This window comes from Takifugu flavidus, chromosome 8, assembly GCF_003711565.1.
Source record: "Takifugu flavidus isolate HTHZ2018 chromosome 8, ASM371156v2, whole genome shotgun sequence".
Classification (NCBI taxonomy): domain Eukaryota; kingdom Metazoa; phylum Chordata; class Actinopteri; order Tetraodontiformes; family Tetraodontidae; genus Takifugu; species Takifugu flavidus.
The window spans coordinates 7480190-7501426 of NC_079527.1; the positions used below are offsets into that span (position 1 = coordinate 7480190).

The 21237-nt window shown below is 49.9% G+C and overlaps 1 protein-coding gene across 5 annotated transcripts in view; it reads right to left on the bottom strand.

Annotated features, from left to right (window-relative positions):
• rerea (arginine-glutamic acid dipeptide (RE) repeats a) overlaps window positions 1-21237 on the bottom strand; it is a 90244-nt gene that overhangs the window by 55109 nt on the left and 13898 nt on the right. For 2 of the 5 annotated variants that reach the window (XM_057039855.1, XM_057039856.1), the window contains exon 1: window positions 11313-11831. The exons of 1 other annotated variant lie outside the window; for it this stretch is intronic. The gene's annotated coding sequence lies outside the window, so the exon portion shown is untranslated. Of the gene's footprint in view, window positions 1-11312; window positions 11832-18109; window positions 18182-21237 lie in introns of those variants that run through there. 2 more of the 5 variants (XM_057039854.1, XM_057039851.1) reach the window with 2 other exon arrangements.

Below are 21237 nucleotides of genomic sequence, written 5' to 3' on the forward strand. Positions count from 1 at the left end.
GCTAATGGAACCAGCGCTGGCCGTGCTCCGCTCGGTTTTGGAAGAGAGACGGAGAAGTCATTCAGGGCATTTTCAATTGGGGAATTATGAAGTAGCAAAATGTGATTGGCAAGGATTTAGGGCCGGCTTTGCACGAGGATTGAATGAAATACTTGCCTGAATACAGATTAGAGGAGAACATTGTTAGCATGAATATACGCGGCGCTATTAACAACGAGGGCAACTCAAATTGATCTGAATAAAGCAGCTGGATCCTCGGCTGTGGCGATGTGGAGCAACAGAGGCAACAAATGGGCCACTTCATAAGCGAGACCTTCGGTGATCTCTGCATCCTACCTGCTGCATTCATGGCTCGCTCCTCCAGAGTCCATCTAGGAGGGGGCACGGGCACTTGTCTGCTCAGCTTGTTTTCAATTCACTGATGAGTAACCACAGCTTTTTTCCCCCCATCTGCTCCAGCCGTGCTCACAAAGGCGCTATTTTTAGTCGACATCCGGGGCCAGTTTAGTAGGTAAAACTAACGTTTGAAGAGCTGGCTCGGGGCTTTCCAATGTCAACATTTCAACCCTCCCATGATAAAAAGCAAAGCCCTGTTGCACAAGACCACACTCTTATGCATAATGACACAACAAACCAATAAACCATCACTGTCTGAAACCATTAGGATAATTTATACTCGCATCTCCCTGTGGCAACAGCAGCATCCATTACTTTCTCTGTAATATACACCGAGACAAACACTCTCTTCTCAACAATCCACATCATCAGCCACAGACATGAGGATTGGTTGGTGTACTCCACAGGTTTAAGCCTCTACTCCATCTCTAAAAGAAGGCTAAATCCTACTCTAGTCCCTGTTTGCGCGCTCTCGGCAAGAGCTCCAATTGGCCCTCGGGGAGGTGATCCACAAACCAAGATGTCCATTATCTTAGCAGGGCTTTATTTTGGAGCCTAATGCCACCTACTTGCAAACACAGTGCCTCTAAACCTGCCGTGTTTGTATGGCTGAGGTGATTCAAAAGGCAGTTTTGAGTAGCTCTTATTACCCTGACACCATGCTTAAGTTTGATTCCTGAGGGAAAAATGCTAAAATTGTCTCCTGTCACCCTTCACCCTTTCTTTAACCAAGGCAACTTTCAAAAATTTAATCCCAACCGCACTAGTAGAATGTGCAAGGTGTGAGAAAATGAGGTACGTGGCACTCGATGGAGACGAAATAAGCTTTTAATTGAGTTTCTCTTGCAAATGTGTGGGTGCTTTTTTTAAGGCAAAGTGAATAAAGTGGTTTGAAAAGGTTTCCAGAGAAGCACTGACAATTCAATTCATGGCCGAGATATGCTGTTGTAATGGAAATATAAGCAAAGGTAAAAGTGGGGGCAGGAGGTGAATGAATGGGCACCGGGGACGCATTCCAGCCAGATCTGGGCTTTAAAAAAATTAACCGTGGAAGCATTTCTCACCATCTATCTCCACAATGAAACAGCAGCGGGGAGGAGGAAATGAGTTACATGACATTTTCTGTACTGGGGAAGAAAACACCCCAAAAATAGTGTTTCCCAGCCTGCGAGCAGGCTGAGATTTGTAGTGTTTTAACACTCCACCGTCGACCACTTTCAAATATCGCCCACTCTTCCACTCAGATCTGCCCATCAGCTTAACAATGGTCTCTATCACTTCAACTCCGACTGGTAGTCGAATCCAGAGTGGGAGAGCAGAAAAATATATTCATGCAGCTGCCCTACATCCTCCAGCTATGCTTAACGCTGTGTCACACAGAGCGACGTGACAACACGGAAAAAGGAAAAACCGACATGAATAGATTAGAGTGACAGATATGACGGCTCAGAGGTTTCAGAGTGATAGCAGGAGCGCTGGAGGAAGTCTGCAACAGCACACCCCAAAAACAAACCCATTAGGTCAGTAAACAGGACCAATTTCCAGCTAAATTATTTAGCTACGTGGTGGGCAAACCCTGCTTCATCCTGGAGCAGATGGTCGGAGAGGGAGGCAGGGAGGGGGCTGGCAATCCCTCCTTTCAACGTCTTACAATGATCCGCGCTGAAAACCGCCTCCACCTTTAGATGCGACGCACCGAAACAACATGAAAGGATTTGTCTTTTGTCGAGAAACGTTTTTGCGGTACCCTCTGTGCTAATTGCTGCTACGTAGCCTGAATGTGTGAGGGCTGCAAACGCGTCACTGAAGGCTCTCTAATCACAGATGTGTTTGTTCAAGCCAGGCACAGGGAGACTGCCTGTGGGGGAGGCTGCTACAGGAATCAATATGGTGTTTAGCCTCATCATCCACCATTTTAAAGCATGCAGACCAGTCATCAGAGAACTAACTGCACCAGCATTAGTAGCATAATATGGATCATGACTACTGGTTGAGCAACGCCCTTAAGTCTTGATCTAAGGGAGAAGATCAGCAGCAAAAGGTCATTACTTTCCATGAAGCCCAAGCAGCAGAGGCTTAGAACAATGGTGATGTATGGAGGTGGAGGCTGGATATTACACTGTGTACAGTGCTGATCCACAGATTAACTCTGCCTGCTCATGTGTGAAATGGAGACTTGATCCCTGACAGCGCGCTCAAAACACAAGCGCCAGCGTTGGTTTTCATCTCCCCGACTGCAACAACATATTGGATTACGCGTCGTGTCTTTGGCCTTCCCGCGAAAATGGCACATTAAAAGCGCCGTGTGACGCGACGCGGCCTGGCCTGAATGGGTGCGTTGTCTCTTTTAAAGGGACGGTGATCGCGGGTGGCTGTGTGTGTGGCTGCTGCGCCGCGAATAAGCCTCAGATATTCCTGGAATGTTAATGTCGGGGTTTAAACTGTGGCGGTCTCGCTGACTTTTCCTCTCGTCACCGGGTCATTAATGATGATGAAAATAGTACTCGCGCCACCCTCCGCCATTAGCACACTGGAGATCTACTGGAGAGCCACATCATTTACTTACGTAATATTTGAGGGGAAAATACTCAAGTGTGGAGTAAAAACATTGTTGTTCCTGCTCTCATTATCAGATTATGATGCAGCCATGTTAGCTAATCCCACAGTGCTTAAACATGCCGTATGCTGCGCTCATGAATAGGAAATCAGCTGCTCAGCTGCCGTTTCAGTTGCTGAGTAGAAATCCGGCAGGACAGGTTTGTAGAGCAACGGACTCTTTAAAATAGCTCTCCGCTGCACACGCAGGCATTTCTTATGAACTGCCACAGTGCAGCATTCAGCTGTGCATCAATCCAAAACCCTGAACCGCGCGCAAATATATAAAAACAAACAAAGCGGGGGGGGGGGGGGGTCGGCCGCTGCCGAGCAACTGTAGGCAGTCCGGGTCAGAGTGTGTGCCGAGCCCAAAGATGGTCGGAGCGTAATGTGACTTGACCTTCTGTCTGTCTTTCAGCAGCTCCTTACATATATTGCTGTCTCTCCTCATATATCACTTGGGCAAATGGCGGCCTTCGCCCGGCTCCCCCGTCCCCCTTTTTTAAAAGGCTGAGGGGACATCTTTAGCTGGTTGTGCTGGACGCCGCATCAGCAGCCTACTCGTCAAGCACGGGGGGGGGTAATCGCGGGGAGAAGCTGCAGTGAATAATTGTGTTTCATAACGGGCCCTGTCCTCTATCTTTTATCAACAACAAACCATAATTAATGGAGGAACAAGGGTCACTAAAGAGTCTGCTTTTCATTTTCTGGAACAAGAGGGTCATTGTGCCCTTCATCGCTTTCTCTCAGCTCGCTGTCAAGATAGACGGCACATCGCTTCTTGTTTATGATTCCGGTTGCCCTGCTGGAGAAGACGCAGCTTTTCTGCTACTCTCAGCAAAACAGGCCGGATCACTTTACGCAGCAGCCCACTGCCTCCATCCCCGCACCTCAGCCAGCGGCCCAACCCAGCAGCTCAATAATAAATACGAAGCGCACCCTAATGCGTTTCCATGGGAGATAAAGCAGCCAAAAAAAAGGCTGGCTGCCGGACACAGCCTTGACTTGATTAATTTCTGCTTTGTATTTAAAAAGCATGGTCTCTGATCGGCAGAAGCAGCTCCGGTTCTGATCAAATTAGCGTAGCGCTAAGAGCTGCATTGATCCTGGCACTCATCTGTGGAGATGAGACTTGAAGAGACAGCTAGTTTGTAATCCAATAGTGGGGACTGGAAGCACTTCAAAGACTATGCCGTGTTTACCCACCTATTTTCTATGTAAAGGCATGAAATATAAGCAACCAGAGGGACTGCGCGGGACTGGACTGGAACCAAGAAGGCCGAATGAATAATTAGGCTCATCAATTAGGTGTTATCAAAGCTGGGTGGCAACCTTTGCTTACTAGTTTGGGCTTTGCTTCATAACCCTAAAGGAAGCAAAGCAGAGGTGACTTTGGAAAGGCCTCTCTTTACCTGGTAAAGCGGAAGCTGGAGAGAATCTGCAGCACAACATGGATGTGAGCCATCCCGGTCACTTCTGCGCGACATGAAGGACACACACATCCTCAGAGTTCCACCCACGGCTCGGTAAAAGGATCGTCGCTCTCTTCTCACTCACCGATACAAACACAGATCCGTGAGTCAACGTTCACATTACAATCTTCTACTGAGCTGAAACCGCTCAGGAAGCCACTGACGCACTACAAACACACACTGCTTTCACACACTAATAACCCTGGGCTGTCCACCAGCGCGGTGACTTCATACAATAGTGCTCGGTCTAAATAGAAGCTTCCACCCTCACCGGCAGTCAGGAGCAGCTCTATTTCAGCGGTGCTGCCATTAAATATTTATCTAAAGAGTCTAAAGATAATACAACGGCGACGGTGTAAAAGAAATTCGCTACCAGTGCTGCAACAAAGGCCTGTTTTTAAACAGATTATCTACAAGTGGCCCTTTAATCAGTGTGTGGAGGTACGGCAGAAATCCCTCCACAACGATCCCAGAGGAATACCTTCCTCTGAAGCCCTATCAGGTAAAGGATCTCCTCCAGCAACTGCAGGCCGGATGAATGGGAGCGAGTGTGTCTGAGGATGAAAACCTGTGCGGCTACCTCGCTATGAAGTCCTTTCTAACAATCTGGGAACAAAGGCCTCCATTTTGAAGTGCAGTTATGATGGCGTGGTGCTCTTTGAGCTCTCTTGTTACTGTGCGCACCGTTGCTTCCTTTTCCTCTTTGTTAGCCTGCCGTTTGTTAATCCAACAAGATAAGGCGCTGTTGTGGGTGGCGTTGTGCGCCGCTTCGGTGCCAAAGCCGACAGTCTGTGGGAGGGATTGTGGGCGTAAGAGATCACTGGCAGACAGATGTCCAGTCTCGCCCTAGAGTCCACTCAAACACCATCTTGAACGCTTCCTGGTGGACTTTAGGTTGATCTCCACCGGGGCCAGCTCGCGTCACCACGGCAGCATTGTTCAGTATTGTTATTCTCACTCTGGATGATGGGTGCACGGAGCTTCTTCCCTGGACTAAATAAGCATCGTGCTCCAATAAGCAGAAGCCGACCCCAGCAGCATCTGTTGCCTTTCATTCTCCCTCCCAGTTGATGATTTCCCCTAGATTTCCTATTCAACCGTAAACCTCGCACGGCTGAAATGCTTATTTAGGCAGCTGCAAATTTTTGGAAAGCGACCGTTTTCTCCCAGGGCTGACTACCAGAAGCCTAGAGGTATACGTCGAAGCGATGCTGATTAACAGGAAATGAGGCGCTATCAGCAAACAGCAAACGGCACTTTGGTTTCTCCTGGTTTACATATCTGGATTGTACAGTCATCCTTTCCAGGGAGAATCACCGCCAGCTAAAACAATTACAACCCCACCCCCAGCGAGCGCCAGGCCTCTCACCGACTGCTTCCACACAGTATGACCATCAGACATATGAGATCCTTATGTTAACTTGGAGCACCGGCACACATCACGGATGCTCATTATTCTGGCTTTTAAACATAGAAAACAGGAATGATTTGCCTGTTCAGAGAGATAATCTCCCTACACGTAGCCTGGGGCCTTCCAACCGTCTCTCTCATTACTTTTAAACAAGGCCGCTGATGAATCCTGCTGGATTAAATGTAAGGTGCTCTCATTAAGACCTGGCTTAGGCCCACGCAGCCGAGGACTACGTCCTGCTGCAACTCTCACAGAGTTCACGGGGCGGGCTGTCGGGGCCGGAAAGGTGCTGGCAGATCTCAGCGAGCTCAGGTGTAATTGTTGGAGAGCATCACTCCCGCGCAGCGGCGCCAAACGTTGGCGTTTTAGTGGCTGCCGACTGCGCTGACAAGTGCCAGCGATGCAGCACTAGTGATAAAGATGTCCGTTACTGTGCACAGAGACGGTTTCCAGATGTGATGCGTCTTTGTTACCGAATAGGTGCTGTTGCTCTGTTTTTCCCCGTTACGTTACCAAGGCGACAAATGAAAAGCAGAATCGCCGGCGCAACTAATCAAGTGCGTGAGTGACAACAAGTCAATATCTTCTCTCTGTGTGGATAAGCACGGTAGCGGCGCTGTAATGGGCCGAGCTTCCAGGCACGGGCGGCGATAGACTTGGCCTGGAACGCCGTGCGGATGACGTGCCAACAACGGAGCTCAGCCAATCAAGACGCACTCAGAACAGATACAAATATGGTCTAAATGACGAGCTGAAGACATACCGTCTACTTACAACTCAGAACTCTGTCAACAAATACACGTCAAGAGTGATCACAACATAACCTAACGAACAGCGCTCACATTCTGCCCACTTTGCTTTCAATCATTAAGATTAAAAGGCATCTTTTAAATCCCAATTAGCTTGCTTTTTATTACATCCTACAATAATAATGAAAATCGCTACGAGGCGCAAACATCTTCTCTACAAGCCTAGATTGGCTAAACACAGGCGAGATCAATGAGCAGATTTTTCAGCAAATATTACCGTTCGCTGTCAGGCAAGTAATCATTAAGGAAAGGCACTGATGCATTATTCATTGGCTGATGTATAATTCAGACTTAACAGCAGCTTCTATGCATAAATAAAGCTGTGGCAATACATTTAAGGGCATTAATGTTTACTGGCTGAAATGGGAAATGACTGGGCTGCTTGAAGGCTTCCCCTGTGCCGTTACTTGATTATTTGCTATTATTTCAGCTGATGCAGCGATGAGCAGACAGTGAAATATCGAGTTTGATCGCCCGTGCGTGGCAGCACGTACACGCGAGGTTACCGATATCCGATACAGCTACCGGTGTTTCCATTTATTTGATCCCTGTGAGCAAACACCGTCATTATCAAGCTACCTGTACTATAATGAACATACAATAAACCCCCAATTCAACTGGTTTGGTTTATGGCTCATAAAGATTTATGAGCGTTGATGTAACCGTGGCATTATTTTACTTTAAACCGAAACCCAGCGAGGTAAACCGAGTATCAAGCTGGAGCTAACACGGCGCTGGTGCACTTCCAGCAGCTCCTGGCTAAAACGCCCCATGCTGAGGTTTATGAGCCGTGCGTGCGTGTGCGTGGACACAAGCGGACCATTCTGACAGCGATTGTTTGGGCTGTCGGGTGAAGTGAACCGTGAACGTCCCACAGCAAATCAAACATTAGCATACTGAACGCGCTAGATGACAACGCATTCGTATGTTGGGGGGGTCAACGACACCAGAAGGCAGCAAGGACACACGGGCTCGGTGTGTTCAGAGCAGGCAGGCCTGTGGGGACCGCCATTCCACTTTATGACCATGCACTGAATTAACAAGGCCAGATGCCCCCCCCCCATTTACACTTAACATGTGTGAAAGTGCCCTCCGATGGGCTCAGCTGCTTTAAAGATGTATAGAAGGGGGGGAGCAAAGGAGATGGGGCCCGTTTTCAATTATCCCAATTTCTCACTCATGGTTTGCTCCTGAGGTTTCCTTTAATTAAAGATATCAGCTCTTCTTGCTCTCACAACAAATTAAACGGAATTTTCTTCGAACAATCGCGGCACCTCTCCTGTCCTTCATCGCTCTCTATTCCCCAAGTCTCCCCCCAGAGAGCGCCGCCTCGGCAGCGGGATGTGTTCGGTGTCAGTCAGCAGCTAACGCATGCTAAACGTGTCGGCGCCATGACACTATCTGGACAGACTCGAGGTGCGAGAACTCGCCGGAATGTTTGAGTTTTTCTTTGATATTTTAATTAACCGTTTTAATTCGGCGGTTTTGCGACCGGTTCAGCAACAGCGCTCTCAGATGTTTTACAGAGAAAAAGGGCCACAGCTTTATGGAAGTCCCGCCCTCGCGTTCACACGTCGCTGGGATTTAGGCGGAATTCTAATCGTGGCAGCCGACGCGATTGGTATTCAAACAATGTTCATGCAAAAAAAAAAAAATCCAACCGTGTAATTTAGACACAATTATCTGATCGGTATCTCGCAGCCTGTCCCCATTTATCTGGTTTATTGAAATAACAGCTCTGTCATTTGATGTTTCTGCGTGGAACCAGCTTGGTCATTCAGAACATTACGCACATTTAGAGAACATCAAGAAGGGGCGGGCGATAGCAAACCCGCATCCGCGGATGCTGCATCAATTAGAATTTCTCCGACTTGCTATGCATTACATCACACGTGGAGAAAAACAGAACGACGACGGCTGCGACACTCTTCCCTTCAGCCCGAGCCGTCATCCTGAACAGCACGGGCGCGGCGTGATTCAATCCCGGTTAAGGGCCGTCGTGCTGGCACATTAAATAACATTTTTTCTGATGCCCTGTCAAGTTGCGTGCCGCCTCCGAGCGATTCCGCGCTCTATGAGCGGTTCCTCCTGAGAGGTTGGAAGCGGCCCTTTCTGATCCAGATATCATCCTCGGATTTCTCAGAGGTGAGGCGCTAACATGCGCCCGGATGTGAGGTGAATGTTGACTTGCTTCCTCCAATGTGTCGACACTGAGACCTGAAGCCAAGGGTGAATGTGACTCACGCCACAGCTATGGAAGCCCCCCCCCACGGTGTGATTAAACACACAGATTGTGGGCGCAGGCTCAGATCAGATTACAAACTGATTTCGTTTGCAACAAACGCTGGTATGAAGCACGATATGATGTGGGAGAGACACCGGCAGGCAGGACTGGACCTGTTCCTTCCGCCTGACCCACCATGAGACTCGACGCTCCTCTGCCTCAACATTCAATCCACGTGTGAATCCACATGCGATAAAAATAATGGGATATCCAAACCATCTGGGCGACCGTTTGTGTGTTCACAGCGTCGAGATGTTCGGGTTTGGCTGAACCATCACACGTACCCAACGTGATCAAAATGATCCGTCACGCAAATGTGTGCTCTGATTGAGCTCAGTGGTCGAACCAACACCAGCCAGAACCCAGCGAGTCCATTCCAAACACGCCCAGATGCACCAGGTCTTCAGGAGGTGCTATGATACTCGTGCTGACGCTGATATTCTGCATCATATAGCTGATATAGCTGGTCGCTAGCTGCCTTAGCATGTGATGTAAAAGGTGACCTGGGAAAGGTGCAATTATTGGCTGCAAAGATCACAGTTTGGTCCAACTCTGAACAATACATTGAGGATCCTCCCAGCACACCTACCCGAACAAAGACAGCATTCTGATCGATATCTGATAGAAATCGATGTACCCGAAACGCTGGGATAGCTAACTTTGTGAGTCCAAACGCGACCACTTCATGTGTTGTTTAAGAGCTCCTTTAGCTCCAACTCCATCATCGGCGGGGGAAATAATAAACAAATGAAAAACAAGCGCAGTTTATTTATAAAAGTCCTCTGCTAACGCGATTTCCATCTGTGATCAGAGCACAGAGCCGGCCCCATTCAGACCTGTGGCTCAGAAGTCCTGAAGAAAGACAACCACTGTTGACGGCCCCAGCACACCTCCAATCTCATGACTTACATAATGCAGCATATTCATGTTCCCATGACTCTGTGACCCGGGCAGGCCTCGCGCACTCCAATATTTGGTTATGTGGAGCAAATGGCCTTTCTGTGCTGTGTCTGGCATTAGCCCGCGCTGCATCGCCCCGCTCTGGTGGATTAATCACGCCTCCATCATTAAACCCGGGGTCACTTCTCAGCTCCAAGTATGAAGGGGGGGGGGGTAAATGCCATGAGAAGCTGGTACTGGGGAAGTCAGGCTTTCAACAATTAGCAAAGCAACATTAAACATTCGAGCAATGGCTCTGTGGTGGTGGTGGTGGTGGTGGTGGGGGGGGGTTATATATAGCAGAGGTTGAAGGCAATCACTGAACCCCCCCCACTCCAAGATTTGAATTTGGTGTTGCCGTTTGCTTCTGTGGCCGTGTGTTCTGCAGATTCAGCGACCACGCTGGGCCTTACTACAGTCAATTTTACAGCGATTTAAGTAAACAACACCCCCCCCCCCCCACCCCCCCACCAATCTACTGCAACAGGGAAACATTAGATAAGCTGCCTTTCAGACAAATAATCGTAGTCTGCTTTTAAATCCTAACCACCACTACCCCCCCTCCCCGAACTACTATCGCCTAAACACACAAACACCCCACCAGCCAGCTCCCCCTGCTCTTTTCAACAGGCAGAGACCCCCCCCCCCCCAACACACACACACTCCTCCTCTCCTCCAGATCCTCTTCACCCCTGCCCGGTGAGAGCTGCATGTGCTCGGGCCAGAGTTCATAGCCTCTGGGGTGCTGAAAGGGGGGAGTCAAGTTAATTTGGTGGTCCTTCAACAGTTTGAAACTGGTCTAGGTGGCGTTTCACACACTCTATTACTCTGTTATTACAGTTCAATAACCAACCGCACTGCAGGAATTACGACACAAAGTGAGTGAGCATTGTGAAGGCTTGTTCTGATGAACACTAAGGCTGCCGCCCGGGCTCCAACTGTCCATCGAGTCATTGTCACTTAAAAACCAATAGTTGCTGTGGTTCCGCCAGGCTGGGGGCCAGGTCACGGAGGTGGTTGGAGGGTCCAGAGAGAGAGCGAGCGTGCGCGCGTGTGCGTGCGTTTGTGTGGGAGAGAGAGAGAGAGAGAGAGAGAGATAGAGAGGAGAGAGAGAGAGAGGAGAGAGAGAGAGAGAGAGAGAGAGAGAGAAAGAAAGAGAGAGAGCAAAGTTCCACAACAATGCAGGCAACTTTCAGATCCAGCATAAACACTGCAAACATTTCTCCGAACCCCCCCAAGCCCGTCCTGCTCCTCACACACACACACACACGCACGCGCACACACCATTCGGTCACCTCCACTTAAATTCCAAGTTTCCTCCGAGTCAGCCAGCACTGTTATTTAAATTCCCTTTTTACACACTGCCCCCCACCACCTCCCTCCCCTGTAATTTTATAGAAACTCACCCGCCAGTCTGGTGATTCTTGAAAAAGTCCCGGAGACGAAATGCAAAAAGAAGGGAAAAAAACCCAAAAAAAACAAACAAGTTGTGTCGGTTGAATAAAATCGCGATGGCACAACTTAAAGCCGCCGGGTCAGATCCAAAAAGAGGCTTTTTATTGAAAGGTGAGGACACCCCCGCGGCTCTCTGCCTGCACGGAGGGGCTCTGGCGAGCACTTGCTTCAACAAAAGACGGTTTCACTTTACTGATGGACCCGATCGCGTCCGAAATCACCGAGCAAGGAGGAGGGAGGGGGGGGACACAAAACCCCGAAAAAAGGCACTAGTCGGTCGGACGCGGATCCCCTGCGGAGGCGGCTTCTGTGCCTCTCGGCCGCGTCGCTGTCGCTGATAATGTCCACATGAAAAGTAGCAGCGCTGCTGCTTGTTCCGAGGGGCAGAAAGCAGCGAGTTCGCCGTCGCTTCCTTTTTTTTTCGCTCTCCACACGCGCTCGCTCACGCGCACGCACGGGCTCCGCGCGCGCTCCCCCTCTCTTCTTCTCTCTTTCCCTCTGCGCGCGCGCACTCCCCCTATCGCCTCCTCCTCCTCTTCAGCTGTTCGGCGGACGCATCCACATGGCTGACCCAGTCTCGCTTTATCCAGACGGGGCTCAAGGAAGAATCGGCCCCCCGAACGTGCGCCGCGAAACCGGGAAGAGGGGCAAATAAAGCCGAGCGAAGCAAAAACACGGAGCGGATTCACGCCATCATCATCAGGGGCGCACGCGCACACAAAAAGGGGGGGGGGGGGGGGCGTCAATGTGGGCCCTGATTGATGGCAGCCCCCGCAGGGGGGAAACGCCGCGATCTGCATGGCAGCGAGATGCGGCCATTATCAGGCCGATCAATGGTGACGCTTATGGGAATGTGAGGGAAACGCTGGGGCGAGACAATGAGGAGGGCCGGCAGAGCCTCGCTGCTGCCTTTAAGAGACTCCACCAGCAGGATGGACTCCTTGCTCCTTTCATTCATCAGGGGGGGGGGTGGAAACGTGGAGAAATGCCTCCGCTGGAGCCGCTGGAATGCTGCTGGGGCAGCGGGGCTCATTTGCATTTTTGGATAATGAATTAATTAGTCACCCTGGCCCATTAAAACAGCAGAAATATAAGCTGATGCTACTGTGGCGGATCCGAGGGAGCGATCCAGCCAGCCAATGTGGGCTCGGTTATTCCTTCTATTTGCTGCCGATTGGCGGAAAACAAGGAAATGACCCGGATTGTGTTCTAAATGAATGGGATGGCTTCCTTTTCGCTGAGCGAGAGGTTGACGCGTTTGTCTTCACCTTAAACGTGATATTGGATCGCTGTCAAAATCCAATTAAGGAAAGCAAATAATTTGCGTGTTGAATTCCTTTTTCCGCTGAACTGGGGCGGCGGGAGAGACATGCAGCAGGGATCAATAGCAATTGAGTTGAGGGTGGTGTGCAGGGGTCCTTTATTGTGCTACAAGCCATGTCGGCTGTCTTCCTTTCAATAGCAGAGGAGGAGGAGGAGGAGGAGGAGTGTTCCGACTGTTGGTAAAAACCTTTCCCAGCTCCTGGGGCAGCTATCCTGAGTCACGCATACACCGCCCCCCCCCGCATAGTAACCTAACACCACAGCAGTCACAGCTCCTCCTTTATCACGGTATGTATACGTTTCACAAGGTCAATGTTTATGATAGTCTCTCTCTCTCTCTCTCTCTCTCTCTCTAACACACACACACACCCACACACACTGTCTTCCTTCTTTCCTGGGTTGCGTAAATATTTAAAAATCATGGGATTAATAAGGAAGTAGAAACTGGCGTCTGTCTTTCTTCTAACGGACAATCAAAGCTCAGCGCGCTCGTGTTTCAAGCGCTTTAACCCCCCCGCCCCCCGTACACATCAAGTTCCCCGCATCTTTGAGTGGTTTCTGGAACGCTCGCGAGTGTGCCGACTCCTCTCCGAGGGCTGTGCGGAGCCGGGATCAGCTAGCGGGGGCGGGCCCCCCTCCCAGACGGATGAGATCCCATTATCAGGAGGACGAGAACTCCACCTCCAGGATTTCACAGCTCCTCTGTTTATCACATGGCTCTGTCAAGTTGGGCACCATTAACAGATAATGAAAGGAGACAAGCGGCGCAGCTCCGAGCAGAGCGCCCTGCATTCTACAGGCCTCGGCACGTATCTGAGGAGCTGACTCCGTCTCTTCCGTTCCCAGTCTGGAGCCCAGCGTAGAGAACGACTGCGCGCGAGGGCTCGTAAAATGAAACGGGGGTCGAGCTGCAAAGTAAAAAAGACAAAACTATCCGTTCTGAACGCTTTCATCCACATTAAATGCAATTAGCGACGCTAAAACGCGAAGGCGGCGAGAATGTCGCTGCAATCAAAGGCCGGCGTGCCGCCCCCCCCCACCAGCCTCCTCCCTGGCTGGCTGCTCCATTTACAGTTTACAGAACATCGTAGCCACTTGTGCTTATTAAAAATGAATACTTAACAAAAGCCGCGGCTGACACGCGCTGTTTGCTTTAGCCCGATTTGACCGCGGCGGACAAAAACAAGCTGCTGGGAGGCAGCGAACACAAGAGCGGGCAGGGGAAGAGGGGGGAAAGAAAAGAGTGAGAGCTCGGTGATACGAGTCAGCCAGTAGCTGAAACAAGAGGGGGGGCGGGGGGGTGACATGGATGAGGGAGCCAAGCCTCCCAATGAGGCCTCGACCTCTGAAGAGCTCAGATCTAGCGTCTTTGTCCAAAACATTCAGCAGGGACGAGCAGACGAGTTAAAGAGGGAAAACATGAGAAGAAAACAGGAGTGGGAACGCTTCTAGGAGCAGCTGATGACTAAATGCTAACCGCTGCTGCCAAAACAAACAAGCGCGGATGAGCTCCGGCGAACCCCAGAACCCGTTTCTTTAAATTCAGAAACAGGTAGTAGAGATGAGCCGCTCCGACCAGGACTAGAACACAGCGCTTTTCCAGATGGGCTCTTAGAACCGGGACTCTCGTTGCTACACATACTAAATCCATAAAGAACAAAGAGCGTGTGGGACCGCTGCTGAAGTTACCGTTGGTGCTGACAGCAAGATCTAAAGGACCCCCCCCCCACCCTCCTCTTCCTGCTAGCAGGGGGAAAAACCTAACTTCAAATCACTCATTGCCTTTTTTTTACCCTTCACAGATTCTTAAAAGTGCACTTTACAAGTTGGGGGAACCCAAAGGGAAAATAGGGGTCTTACACGACTAATTAAAACACAGACTTTGTCTGAGGGGGGCTGAGAGGAGAGAAGGGCTGTAAAACCATTTTCTTCAATCTTCCAGCAGAGTAACTCCAGGAAAGTACTCGCTTAATGCTAACAACATGTCAGGCTCTCCCGTTTTGAAGGCCTTTCTCTGAACATTCAAACAATTCAAAACAAGCTGTAAACAATAGAGTCGAAGTTTTTCTTCTTTAAATTGCAAAAAGGTTCTCAGTTGGAGGCCCTGAAACAGATGCTAACGAAGCTAGCAGGCCTCTGGCCTCAGTGGTGAAGGCAGGCTATGAGTTCGCGGGGCAGGAATTGTTGTTTCACATGAGGGAATCAGTGCAACGCCTCCTCTCAGAGTTATCTTATTTACATTTCTAGTCACAGTCGCATTTGGCAGCCCTGCGACTCACTGAAATCCAAGACACTTGTCGGCTACATATGTCGAGTCTCTTTGCCAAGCTACACACGCTACACCAGAGAGTGAACCTTGCTCGCAGCAGCCATTTGGTGCGACTTTTGCTGTTGTTTTTCTCTTTCTGATGAACGGAAGAGCGTCGGGAAACGTGAGCCCGGCCGTAGGTGGCTGCCAGGAAGATGGAGTGAGCGGCGCTTCAGCACGCAGAAGTGGCCAAAACTGACCGCTGAAAGCTGTTAATGGAATGTCACAGCACATCTGAGAGGTCAACGGTTTGATTCAGGTCAGAGCTAACTGAAATGGGAAAAGAAAGAAAGTGTTAAATGAATGAAACATTAAGTCAGGGTGTCGCGATGCTTACATGGAATGAAACACATGTGATAGCTCAGATCTTGGGGCTGATTTTCCACATTCTTCCTCAAGCTCTCACATGGACAGTCTCTCCGATTCTCCAGGAGGGGGGGGAAAAAAAATACAGGGCCTCATTCATCTGAATAAAAGAGCAGTTGAGCCTGCCACGGCTGATCTGAGAACAGGCTGAGGAATGAGAGCGGAGGGTCAGGGGGAGACAGAGTGCAGGCCGCGGCAAAAAGAGGAAGTTTACATTTCAGCCAAATCCCTTTGTGAACAAAGACACGGCAAGATAAACAAACAGTGCCTGATGTGCCTGATACCCGGCTCTGGATCCAGTTAGGAAAATCCTATTCATGCAGGCGAGAGCGTGTTTAAGCGTGATCGAGTCGGCGCGGCGAATGGACTTCATTATCATGAGAGCAGGGAGGAGTTGGAGTGAGCCGCTCCAGCGCGGTTACCTTCCGAGTTAATATGCTCAAGCGAGCAGCGACGGCTCCATTTCACGCAGCACATGGCGCTCTCGCCTCCGCACAGCGCCACCCCCTGGACAAAGAGGGGCGGTGCAGCTCCGGGCTGCAGCGCTTGTGTGTAAAGAAAGAAAAAAAAAAAGAGAAAAAGTCGCGTGCAATATAAATGTTGAGACGTTTGATTTGGCAGGCAGAGCTGTGTCTTCTTCAAAAATCAATTACTCCCCGGTCACAGGCGGCTGCTCTCAGCACGCCGGCTAACGATGCAGCCTTCTAGTTTAACAGATAGCGGTGGCGATAACTAGAAGAGGCACGTTTGTGAAAATTTGGAGGCAGGAGATTCTTAGATCACTCCATGAGAACTCCCACGCATCCATTTTAAAGGGGGGGGGGGGAAAGGAAAAGCAGAAAAATACCAGCGAGGAGCAATTCAGGTGTGGTGCGTTATCTGAGGAGACGGCGCCGTCGCTGGATGTGGAGGCCGTGTCATGAGATTAGACCGAGCAAACCGCCAAAAAAAATAAATAATAATAGTAAAACAGTCTGTGTGCAGTCAGAGCCGACAGCTTGGAGATCAGTGAAGAGGTCAAGAGGAGCCACTTAGCTGTGCTTTGGCCTCCCAACCCTGCAGCATTCAGACTCAGCACTCAGCTGAGAGGCAGATAAAATGCCTGGCAGCTGCCTTGGAACGTTCACTAATGCAGGCAGGATTTCCTCTCCTTTTTTTTTTGAAAGGTGCAAAATGGAAATAATGGTAGGAGAAAGGGAGGTGGAGAGGTTTGAGAATAAATATTAGGTCATTAGAGCAAAGCCCCAAAAGGAACTAACCAATAAAGCAACACTAATAGAGATTCAGCCAGTCGCTGACAAAAACAATGTAGGTCATTATCCATGTTTTTCCACAAGAATTCAACATCTGCAGTAGATGTGAGTTTTTTTGGAGGGGGGAGGGGGGCTTCTGACAACAAAGCGCAGAACAACGGCTTTGATCTTTGGCGGGGACTTAATATGGCGAAATCTGCGTGCGTGTTTGGTGTCACTCGAGATTAGGCGGAAGCGCCGCCGCTCCGTGTGTTCACTGTGTGGACTGAACACGAGTGTGTTTCTGATTACGGCTGCAGAAGCACCAGGCAGGAGTGGTGAACTGGAAATGATGCACGCTCGCTTGTTTGGATGCACACATCCTGCGTGATGCATGTATGAAGCAGCGAACGTGTGTGTGTGTGAGGGAAAGATAGTGGGAGGAACTGGGGGAACTGGGAGGATGTGCAGACTGATGCCGTTGATATTGGGGGGGAAGGTAGGCTGATTGGACAAGCTCACATGCGTCGGGCTGGATGTCATTAAAGCAGGAACACCAGGAAAGAGGAGCGACTAGCTTCTTATATCAGCCTGTGGCTGAAAAGATGGATGGGGTTGAGTGAGTGAAGAGCAAAATGTAGTGCAGGAGGGGGGCTTAGCTCTGTGTTACTGCACACATCAGCAGCAGGAGGGCAGGGACGCATGGAGGCTGCGGCGAGCCAATTACCAAACTCTTTAAATAACCTGTTAGCCAGCTCTGAACTGCAGCCGTCCCTCTATATCGACGTTGGTGCTGCTGCCAAAGTTCACATCACTGCTGCTCTCGAATGTGTGTGTGTGTTTTTTTTTTAAATGGTGAGGTGAGAGCGGAAACAGTCCTGGTGCTCTTTGACTGGAATTAGCCGTGTAACAAGGAAACAAAAGCCAAGCGCAGCTATAAAAATTCAGAAGAATGGTTTGAAAATTAGCTTGATGTTGTCAGGGGTTAGCTATTAACCAATGAAGATCAATCTTTCCTGGTGTTCTACACAAGCACGGCAGTCACGAGCTTCAATAAAAGACTCATTCTTCCGCTACAATCATTCGATTTGGAAAATTCCGCTCCAAACTCCCAAGCAGCATCGCCATGCCGTGTCTATTAGATGGGAAATTAGCGCACACAGGATCCAGCAACAACCAATGATCAGCATTTATAAAGGCACCATTGAGAAAGAAGCAGCCTTAAAGGGGGCGTCAAAGACAAGGGTGAGCACAGATTAGCATCAGAAGCACGGAGCCATCCTCACCTTTGAAATGGATGACATCGCTTTGCTTGTGTGTGTGTGTGTTTTAGCATTCTGCACAAGTATGAAATAAAACACAATGAAGACAGCAGAGGTGAAGGCAAAACATGCTAAATTAAAATGAAACAGCAACAGCGAGGGTCGGGGTCTACAGGGTGGAGCATCTGGGGGGCGGATTAGGGCGGGGGGGGGGGGGGGGGGGTTGCATTTAGAGACACAAAGCTTGGTGGACTAACCTTGTCTGCATTCACCTCCTAGCTCACTGCCTCTGTTTAGTATTGACACAGTGACAGTCTGCGAGAGAACGGCTGAAGTGGGAGAAAAAAAGCGGGAGAAAAGAACATGAATGATGTGTAAATGGAACAAAAGTGGTGATAACAGTATGACAGCAGAGGTGTACGAACAGAAACAGACAGCCGGTCCGCGTTAAAAATAAAACCATCTGTGGCAGATAACAGTTCCTACGAGGGGATAATGAAACTGGATTCTAAGCCCATATTCGTATTACTCCTCTCAATAAACCCCTCTGCACTGTTGGATCTGGGCTGTCACAGCCTCTACACACACACACACACACACACACACATGCAGGCAGGCCCCACCCCTGAACCTCCTCCATTATCCCATGAGCCCTCTCTTCTCTGCCTTGCTTGACAAGAGCTTGGAAATAAAAACATCACAGCTCTGCCTCGCAGCGCCTGTTCAATAACATTGACATTTCACATTCAGCACACTCACACACGCTCCCTGCCTCCCCTCTGTAACACACACACACACACACGATGTTGCACAAAGCAGATGTGCGGTGATCGAGGATGATCTAATGACTGTTGACAATCTAACGACTGCTGAAAGTAGCTGATAGTCAGTGACCCTTGCGTGGTTCTGACACATTTTTGACAATTACGACGCAAAATGTGTGTCGAACAAACCACCAAAACCCTGACAGGAACCGGTTGTTTGGTTGGGAAATGATAGTGAGCAACAACTGACGCGGCGGACCGTGTTGAACGCGGTTCCTCAGGATGAAAACAGCAGGTGTGCGCTTGATGAATTTTCAAATCTTTCTACTCGTGGAACCGCAGAAGAATCAAAAACGCAGCTGTGCACGTGAGAGTCACCCAGACAGGAGGCGAGTATTCATCTTAACCGTACTCAGAGGGTTCCGATGGCGTGGGTTTGCTCTTAGCGGCACCGTTGCCGTTCACATCCAGCTGTTAGCTTCAGCAGCGGCGGTACGGGTGCCGGCTGGATGGAGGTTTGCGGCCCGTTTGATGGCTCTAAAGCCATCAGAGCAGCATCATAACTTCGGATTAAATCCATAAATCTGAGGATTCAACAGATACATCGCAAACATGCTGCAAACGGCTCCGTGGCGACGGAGCGGCCATGAACGCTAAACATCTGTCTCAGGCTTTATTCAGATCATAAAAGTCCTGCAGCTTCACTCGTTTAACAAATCTCCCCGAGCAGCTCTGGCGAGTGTCAAAGGAAAAACACGCCATCGTCATGCCTTCAGCACATCCTTCCCATCCGTCCGTCTGTCCTTAGCTAGCTTAAAGCTGTGAGAGAAGCCAGCATTTTAAACAAAAGCAGTTCAAAGAGCCACAACAGAGGGCACTATATGTGCCAGACTAAAAGCATTCAAAGGACACACGCACGTCGTTTAATTACACTTTTAACTCCATAGTGAGCCTTCCAAAACAAAAGCAGCCTTCTTCATCCAGATTTCCTATTATATCCTTCAAACAGACAGAAATGACAAGCACAGATGCTTTAATAAGGCTGTTTCGGGGGCTATAAATCCCGTTAAAGACCGTAAGCTAACAGAACAAAAAGCATAATTGCTGATGCTCAAATTCCACCTGGACCCGATTCTCTCATGCAGCGCACACTGGTCGTAATAGCTGACCTTAACCACCTATTGAGCCAAAAGAAAAGAATTATCTGCTGATTAGTGTGTGTTGTGAGACAGCTCCATTAACCTTTCAGAAGGGGAGAGTGGAGGCTGCAGAGTCCAGCCAAGTGGAACGCGCTCCTACCTCCAAGATGGAAGGAAAAAAACACAGACTTGAGCGAGAGAGACGGAGAAACGCGGCGTGACAGCGCAGCAGCTCCTATTAGGTAAGCACATGGAGCTGTCAGAGCAGCACATTCGTCAACACAGAGAGCGCCAGGCAGCGGCGGCGGCCTCTCCATCCCGCTCCGACACACTGCTGGAGAGCGTGACGGGCTGATCGGGGCTCTTCTCTGCAGCACAAATGTTTGCGTGCAGCCTGGAGGGCTGGTAGCAGCAGCCCCGTTAGCCGCGGCTGCTAACGCTGCCCTACGTGAGCTGGAACTGTTGAAGGCCCAAAGGAAACGGACGGATCCATTAGCACGAGTCAGGACAACTGAGACTCCCAGCAGTTGCGTGTCCGTCCCCGCGTGTCCGGTCGTGGCGCCGCAGCCTTCCACGGACTTTGGTGGAAGGGAAATGTAGTTTTAGAGTGAATGAGACTGTAGCCGCAGTGCTGCAGGTGACCTGGGGGCAGAGCCCACGCTTCCACAACAATGTGACATTTAAAGAGGCCAAATCTCAGCGCCACGCATTTCTTTATGTCCGGTCACGAATAACGGCCCAGGCGAAAACGTATCGTGCCGACGGTATAAAGATACAAGGGGCCGCCGCTGCCCCCTGCTGGTAGGTGGCAGGATTAGCAATTGTTGAGCAGAAACTGTTTTTTTTTTTTTTTTAACAAATCTAAAAATTTCCACATTTCTGGAAAACATCTGAAACGTTCGACAGCACAAACAAGGATCAGATCGGATATCGGCGCCACGACGGCAGCTTAAGACGGAACGCCGCCAACGCTCGATGACAAAACATGTTTTCCTTCTCTCATCCCATCGGAGAGCCATTAATCCATCAGGACCGCGTCCTCAATAACACTCAGGCTTGAATTATGAGGCCTCCCTTTTTTTCCCTCTCCAACCGTGTTGCGCTCAATCACGGCAGTAATTTGCGAGCGGCCTGATTGAGCTGGGAGGGAGCTGATTGCACTGATTAGGAAAGAACGGGACGCGTCCCCCGCTCAGAAAATACGATGACACGGGCGACAGCCCGGCTTTGTTAGCGCCTCAAAAGATACTTAACGATAGTGGAGTTTGATGCTCCCCGCCAAGCTCTCTGCCACACTAGCTAGCTCGAGCGGGCAAGAAATGGACCTTGTTATGTGTACTGACACCGGCCGTGCTCCCCGGCAAATAAAAACAGGCCTCTCACTTACTGGCTGCCTGCACCCACGGCCCCCATACATCAGCATTAGAAAGGAGCCGGCAGCCTCAAGGTCAGCTCAATTTCCTCCTCCTGTTATGAAGTATC